Source organism: Primulina eburnea, chromosome 8, assembly GCF_022965805.1.
Source record: "Primulina eburnea isolate SZY01 chromosome 8, ASM2296580v1, whole genome shotgun sequence".
Lineage (NCBI taxonomy): Eukaryota > Viridiplantae > Streptophyta > Magnoliopsida > Lamiales > Gesneriaceae > Primulina > Primulina eburnea.
Genome location: NC_133108.1, coordinates 37955695 through 37963367, shown reverse-complemented (window position 1 = coordinate 37963367; position 7673 = coordinate 37955695).

The following is a 7673-nucleotide window of genomic DNA, read 5'->3' as shown; positions in this document are numbered from 1 at the left end:
TATCAGTTTAGCCATGAAATTCACGAACGTGCTCAGTACGTATTTGATAAACTTCTGATTTTCGATTACTAAATACTGATTACTGATTCCTGAACACTGAAAAATGATTTCTGGTATGAAAACAAGAAGTTCTGTATATTTTCGTATTACTGTTCTGTATGAAAATGGTTTCGAAAACTGGGAGTTATTCCCGCCCCCGCTTACTGAGTGACAACCATATCACTCACCCACCAAAACATCTCAGATAAGAACGATGAAGAAAGACTAGAAGAAGAGGAGCAGATCCAGTTCTGGGGCTGGTGAAGAAGATTGTTAATTCTCAATTTTATTTATGTTGTTTTTCGCTGCGTATGTAAGACAATGTGATGTCTGGTTTGTTTCACATTTCCGCTGTAAAACATTACTTATTCGAGTTTGTATCAGACATTGAAATATTCAGTGTTTATGAATAAAAGACTGGTTTCTGAATTTCGTACTTCTGAGGCTTGTTGTTTTCGAATGAATATTTGAGAGCAACGCCGGTGTCAACCAACCCCCGTCCCGGGACGTGACACTTCGGGTTCTTCATTTTTTGATATTGATGTTCCCCTTTAAACAATTGTCTGGTTTTTAAATAGAATATGCCATTAAGCATTTCCACCGAGTCAACATGTTAAGATTGAGACTTTGACATAACTCAAACCCAAAAGTTAGCTCAAGGGGAAAAATTGTCCAAAACTATATATACAACTCACAAGGATTCTATCCAATCAATGTGAGACAACTAATACACCACCCTCACGCTCAGGAATAAATCTTAGGAATGAACATTTGGAGCGTGAAGTTTACAAATGACCCAACTATGGGCAGAACGGGTAGCCCAACTATATACAGTCCAACACATAATGGTGGAACCTGAGCTCTGATACCATTTTAAGATTGAGACTTGGATTTAGCCCAATTCAAAAAACTAGCTCAAAAGAGGAAGATTATCAAAGTTCATATATGCAACTTCCAGGGATTTTATCGAACCGATGAGGGACGTTTAACACACCCCCTCACGCCCATGAATGAACATTTGAAGCGTGAAGTTCACAAATGACCTAACGGTGGGTAGAGCTGTTGGCTCAACTATGGACAAGATTGATTATCTTTCTATGGAAGTCCAAACATGACTGATCGAGACAACAAGTATGATTCTAGCCCGACTATTTAAAGAGTGAGTGGTGATATCCTCATAAGAGCTCGGGTCATGGATGACTCGGGGAAAATGCATGGATACCTCGGATCATGGTAATTTTGCAGGAAAGGTTCGACATAAGCATGGAAGGTAGATGCCCAGGATACCTTCTTCCCGGGCTACCAGAAGCCCGAGCTCTCATACAGACTCCCGAGAGACATTCTACCTGGGATACCTCGAAAATAACACTTCACTTGAGTGCAGCAGTATGTGCTACCTTGACAATCATTACTGTCAGAACCACAGGGTTTGGCGAGTCATAGAAGTTATCAGAGGTAGAGTATTAGCAGCCACCTTACCCTAATTAGCAGGTGTACACTGAAAACAAGGTAATCATGGGATTTTCTTCTATAAATAGCAGGTATGTATTTCATTTGGGGGGTCCGAATTCTGGTTCTTTGAGCATTCACGTACATTCTCTCACATGTACAACTTTTCTTCTTCATCCTTCACCTGCGTATTTAAGCATCGGAGTAGCCACGTCGAACACCCCTCTAGCGCCTATTCACGAGTTCATCTTCTTGTTTGAAGGTTATAGTTTAAGCCATTTCCCTTGCTCATCTTCCCCAAAAAAATACTTTCATCCGATTCGGTGTCGATTCAGATTATGCAAGTGATTCTGATAAGAAAAATTCTATCACTGATTATGTATTTACACTTGCAGAGGGAGCAATAAGATGAGTTTCAAACTACAAACAGTTGTTGCATTATCTACAACGAAGACAAAATATATGACAAATACTCAAGCTTGTAAGGAAATAATATGGATTAAAAGGCTATTAGAGGAGATCATACAAAAAAAAGATATGGTTTTTTTATTTTATGATAGTCAAAGTACGTTGCACATCTCATGAATCCATCTTTTCATTTCAGGACTATACACATTAGAGTTCAATTTAAATAGAAGAAGGAAGTATAGATATATAAAAGATCCATACAAAGAATAACATAGATGATGTTCTGACCAAGTTTGTGAACACTCATAAATTTTACTGGTGCAGATATTCAAGTGACCTAGCGGAAACATAACAACATGTAATGACAAGATTGGAGGGAAACTACCAATACTTGGTTTCACACGGACGAAGAGCTTTGTAAATATAACTCTCTCTCTCTCCTAATTCTTAGTATCTCATTATCGAGTTCTTTTCTCGTCTTAATACATTCATATTTGAGTATGATGTTCTATAATATTTGTGATGTCGTTTGGATTTCTACTTTCTAGGCTAGCTTTAAAATAACTGGCCAGGCCTCCATTTCTTTATCACATATAATCCATGCCATCATAAAATCTGCGTGTGAGAAGAAATAATTTGGCATCTTGATAGCGAATTCAGGATATCGTAGTTTAACAAGCATGGATTTACTCTTAAGTTTACTTGTATGTAAATCCTTTAGTAAATGATCACAACCATTATTATTCCATGCCAACATTTGTGTCACGTGTTGTAGTAAGAATGCATATTGGTTGGTTAATTGTAGTATCTTAAGACTTGCGTGGAGGATGTCCTCAGGCTGTATGATTTTATATGTATTAATGAATTCCATTTCTTACAAAATCAAATATCAGTTTGCATAACTTATCTATTCCCACTTTCTTCCTTAGATTTAATCAGACAATTGATGTTGAATTTGTTTATATTTTGGCTGATTTTCGACTTTACACTGTCCAGGGAGGAGCATTTCATCGGCTATCTCTGCAGGAGCTGCGCTAGCCGCCACTTCTTCTTTCATTGACATCGGAGGTCAAACCATGAGTTGACAGTAGCAAGGAATATTATCCTTATACCGCCAGTAAAAGGCCCAATTTTAATTAGTTCTCCGGTGAACATTGTCACTATACGCTCTTCTCAGAAATGTAATGTACATCTGAGTTGTGTTTGCTGGTTGCTCGCTCGCATATATTGTACCGTTTTACTTGCTAAGTTTTGTATCATGAGATGCCAATCTCTGTTTTGAGTACACACAACTGGATCCTAATTTCTTCATTGTCAAAAACTTGCCATCCTTTCCCAAGAGTTGTTCTACTCTACTTCTTTATTAATTCAGTTAGCTGCTATGAAATGGTTTGAAGTGCCTATTGCAAAATATTATGTTAATGTGCTGATATATTTATTTCTGTTGGTTCATCAACCAGAAAAATGCACAACATACTGCAAAATTTCCTCTATATCAAAGAATGCGCTTATCAGCAATTAGTCTCATTAACAAAGTGTGAATTTTTCTTGAATTTTGTGGCTTCATTAGTTCACTAATTCCACATGATATTTTGTTCAATTCCCTTTGTATAACTTAGTTATATGGGAATGTACTGAAGTTTAATTATTTTTACTTTAATCAATCATTCTCATCTTTTCTCCAAGGTGAATTGAATCTGAGTGTCACGTTCCTGCAACAAAGTGGAAGTTGCTTTCAGTTCATTCACTTTTTCGTTCCATGCTTGTTAAGGAGAAAAGATGATATCTGTTTTGCACTTGAATGAAAAATATATTACTATTAAATTATCGGTAAGATTAACGATTTTGTATTAATCACCTTTGGAAATGGCTATCAATGCAAAGTGTTTGTTCAAATAATCATCCTCTGAAAGCATACATAATGAACTCTCAAATGTTAAAAATTTATTATTTGTTAAAGCTTAAACCAACGGGCTCCGTTTTGCTCCAAGATCCGTAGGCAATATATGGGTATTCGGTATTCCAACAAAATCAACATTTTCACACCAAATTTGTGGACTGATGGGCCCCACATCCTGATTATGAAGGCCCATCTTCATGCCACCCATCCCTTGAACTATTCAAAGTTCCTAGCTTTTGGGTGTGTGTAAATTATATTTGAAATGATATTCACAGCCGTGTTTATCTTTATGACCATTGTTGATGTGAGAATCACCTATTGAATGTGATGAAATATATCAAAATTATGAATTTACTAAGTGATTATAATCTCAATGATGAACATAAAGATAGACACGATTGATAGACAAAATAATAATTCATAATCTGAAATCCATTATTATATAATTTTTTGATATATATATATATATATGTATACAAGAATTTGTTATGAAATATTTGTTTCCTTCACAAGATTTGACAAGTGGTGTATAAATCAGAAGTGTCCACCCTAATTATGATATACACCTGTAAACAAACATTAAACACCCCATCCCTTGAAAAGGTGAGTAATTAAGGTCATCTCATTATTTTCCTCTCTCAACTATGTTTCTTTGGGACACCCATAAATTCACCACACCAAAATTCATCTTTAAATGGAAAACTCGAAAGCTTACTACTGGAATTTCATTTTCTTTCTACTTTTTTCCACATGGCTGCTGCAGTTTTGTCCCAACATCTATTAATTACAAGGCAACATTATGTATATATGTTTGCATAAATATTTTAAGAAGGGTTTTTTTATTGTTTTATAATTAAGTTAAAACATTTAATGTATATGTCTGGATAAAATTTTTATAAAACTATTTTTAAAAATATATTTAAAATATTGTTATTCAAGTATAGTTTTTAAAGAACAACTGAGATGCGTTTTTTGATTAAAAATCAAATCATAATATTTTTTAACTATATAAACTTTTTTATCGAAAAGTTGTTTGAACACATATTTATTCTTAAAAATCTTTTATCAAAATTTTGTATAAAAACATTTTATAATTATTTATCTAAACGGAACCTTATCTCTACGATGTCACACGCAAGTGTCAACTATTTTTAAAAAAAAACGTCATATATTTTGTTTGTAAATGTCACTTATTTTTTTTTAAAATATGTATAAATTTAAACAAAATAAGGTAATTAATTAACGGTCTCATGCTGATTTTTACTAAACAAATAGTCAAAATTTAAAAATAAAAAATGAAGAGAAAGCATTCTACTTTTGTTACAAGCAATGTAAAGTCGAACGAAATTGAGTAGAAAATGTCAAGACTTTTGAGATATAAGCAATTAGCTAGTTTGACCTGATCCATCATGAAGAATATTGTCCTATAAATCTTGGCTGCCTCTTTGTTGCCAAGTTTCTAATCGCGAAGTTGCATTTTTTTTTGAAGTTTAATTTGCTATATATTCGAGTCACGTCGGATTCACGTGTTGTGTTGGGTGCAATAATTATCCCTACTTGGTAGAGCGATCGAACCGTGGTACGTGAGCTGCTGTGCGGTTTACAAGATTTGAGTTGCACCATTACCACTAGCTATAGCTTTTGGTAAAGTGGCAAGTGTTCGGTCCTACATGTTGGCATACATTTATAATGATCTAGATCGCAAAAAAAAAAATTGTAATTAAAAGTTGGTCACATTGAAAGGGTAGCACAAACCAACATATATTTTGTGTGTCTCTATACATATATGTATGTGTGTATGTATGTATCTTTGTGTGTGTGTGTGTGTGTGTGTTTGTATTTATTAGAAAAGAATTAGGTCGATTCATTGAATCTGTTTGTATTTTTTCTTAAACAAGTGATTTGACTCCAAGAATATATGTATAATTTTTTTTACATGAAAACGTATTTTAATTTAAAGAAAGCTTTGTTCTTTGAGTCAACTTCATCAAGTAATGGTATGATATCGTTTTTCAAAGAGTACTTTAAATTTTATTGATTTGAGAGATTAATTATTTTAAAGGAAAAAAAATATATATTCGTATAGTGTGACTTGGATGGTAAGTTGTTAAAAAGGATAATTAAAATATAAAAACGAACAAGATTGGGTGACCTAAATATATGAAATGATACTGATTAAAGAATTAAATGTTTTTAAATTTTCAATAATGCAGAATTATGTCCCCAATGGAAAGCTACATTTTTGTAGGAGATTAATTAATATTGTAGCCCAATAATTAGTTATTATACATAGAAGTATGATATATTAAGGCAAAAGCTTGTGTGAGACAGTCTCATGTGTCGTATTTTGTGAGACAGATCTTTTATTTGGGGCATCCATGAAAAAATATTATTTTTAAAGATTCGTGAGACGGTCTCACAAGAGACCTATTCATAGATTAAATAAACTAAATTTAAATATTTTTTTGAAAGATAATAAGTTTAAATTTTAATCGCATTGAATCATGTAAAGATTGATTAATTAACTTTTATATATAAGAAATGAAAATCATTATTTTGTGGACGTTTTATGCCGATTTTAATTTTTCCAACGCTATATTTTATATAATATTTAAGAAAATTAAAATTTTAGTGGTGTAAATCGACATGTTTTAGATTTTAATTTCGTAACTTGTTAAAGTTTAGTTGCGGACGTATTATGTCGATTTTTTCTAACACTATATAAGAATGCAGTAATGCACTCCGTTTCTTTCAATTGAAATACATATGAAAAATATATCTTTTCGTTCGTATTTCATGTTTCCTTTAATCATCGTTTTCCTTTCGGAAATATCCAAAATTAGGGAGGAGTGGTTGGAAATGTTAGCAACTCGATCGATTTAATTTGCTTTATTTTATAACAATTCCATAAAATATATAATATAATAATATGTGCATTTGAACATGCGTACCTATTTACCTAATCCATTTTGTTACATTTTAATTTTAATATTAATTCAAACACAAAAGTCTATATATATGGAGGTTGAAGTGGGGCTACATCAATTTAGAACAAAGAGTTCGTTCTCTATTCACATCATTATTTTATAAAATTTTATTAATTTCTTTGACAAAGACAGTTCAAATTAATTTATGTATTAGTTAATATTATATATTTTGCAAATAAAATAACAATTATATATATATATATATATATATATATATATATATTAATTATCTCGTGTTTCAAAAATTAATATTTGACATTAACTGAGTTCTCCAGATTATTTTTAATAATTAAAATAATAGGATATATTTTGTGTTAGATGCTTAATTTGTTTTTAAAAAAACTTAATAAATGTTAAGATTTTTTTTTTCAAGTTAGTAGTCGATAGGAAATCTAATCAGTATTAACTAAGAGCGGGTCTCATGTGAGACCGTTTCACGGATCTTAATATGTGAAACGGGTCAGCCCTACCCATATTCACAATAAAAAATAATACTATTAGCATAAAAAGAATACTTTTTCGTGGATGACCCAAATAAGAGATCTGTCTCACAAATAATACCCGTGAGACCGTCTCACACAAGTTTTTGCCATTAACTAATCTATAAACGTTAAATAAAACTTTGATATCTTTTTTTTTATAGCTCTTTGATAAGTTTTTCCATCATAAGAAATTATATACTCACTTTACAAAACACATAACAAATCACATATTTCAAATAGTTATCCACAAAAAAGCAATCAAATTAATTTTAATGACGTAGAGACGAGCCCGTTATTACTACTAGTTATCATATGCACGCTTTGTGTGTTTATATAATCGTTTTTTATGTTTAAGATTTTTTACTGGTGGAATTTGACATTTTTTTTTTCTTTCTTTCTTTGGTCTTT